The following is a 1,148-nucleotide window of genomic DNA, read 5'->3' as shown; positions in this document are numbered from 1 at the left end:
GGCCGCTGCCCCCACGGCATGTCCAGTATTTTAGGGTCACTGCTACTACGGTATGCCCAACTTTGTTTTTACTGCCTTATTGGCATACCTCCTGGTGTCGCTGCCACAACGGCATGTCCATATTCTTAGGGCCACTGCCACTACGGTATGCCCACCTTTATTTTTTATTGCCTTATCGACATACCTCCTGGGGCCGTTGTCACCACAACATCCCCATCTTCCTTGGCCTCTGCCGTCACGACATTCCTACTCCTTACAGGTCACTGCCTTATTGGCATACCTCCTGGGGCCGCTGCCACCACGGCATGTCCATCTTCTCAGTGCCACTACCACTACGGTATACTTACCTTTATTTTTATTGCCTTATTGGCATACCTCTTGAGGTCGTTGTCACTACGGCATCCCCATCTTTCTGGGGGCCCTGTCGTCACAACATGCCTACTCTTTACAGGTCACTCCCTTATCGGCATACTTCATGGAGCCGCTGCCACCACGGCATGTCCATCTTCTTAGGGCCAATGCCACTATGGTATGCCCACATTTGTTTTTACTGCCTTATCGGCATATCTCATAGGGCCTCTGTCACCACAGCATCCCCATCTTCCTAGGGCCTCAGCCGTCACGGCATGCCTACTCTTTACATGTCACTACCTTATTGACATACCTCCTGGGGCCGCTGCCACCATGACATGCCCATCTTCTTAGGGCCACTGCCACTACGGTATGCCCACCTTTGTTTGAATCTCTGCCCCATGGTACAATCATCACTTGTGTTTTGATTGATCATCTGCATTTACATGTTTGCATGGATAGCAAGCCAGACCCGTTAGGAGAGTGACTCCCGTGTTGGTCGCGATGCCTTAAAGAGCATTGCTTGCAGGGTCAATCTCGATGAGCAATGCGAGTTAAGTCATCGGGATTGACACAAGTATGATTGTGCTAAAGATCATGCTAAGAATCTAATGAATCTAACATGTGTCATCCTCTTTCGTGACACTCTTTAAATTATTTGGTTCCTTAAGATGGGGCCAGAAAAGTGACCCCGTCAAAGTCATACCATACTCAGACTTACCCCTCACTTAGATACTAGATTGATGCACTTTTTGTTAGATAGTGTGCTAGGCTAGGTTAGATAGTGTGCTAGGCTA

Source organism: Phalaenopsis equestris, unplaced genomic scaffold, assembly GCF_001263595.1.
Source record: "Phalaenopsis equestris unplaced genomic scaffold, ASM126359v1 Scaffold000118, whole genome shotgun sequence".
Lineage (NCBI taxonomy): Eukaryota > Viridiplantae > Streptophyta > Magnoliopsida > Asparagales > Orchidaceae > Phalaenopsis > Phalaenopsis equestris.
This window is presented reverse-complemented; position numbering follows the sequence as displayed.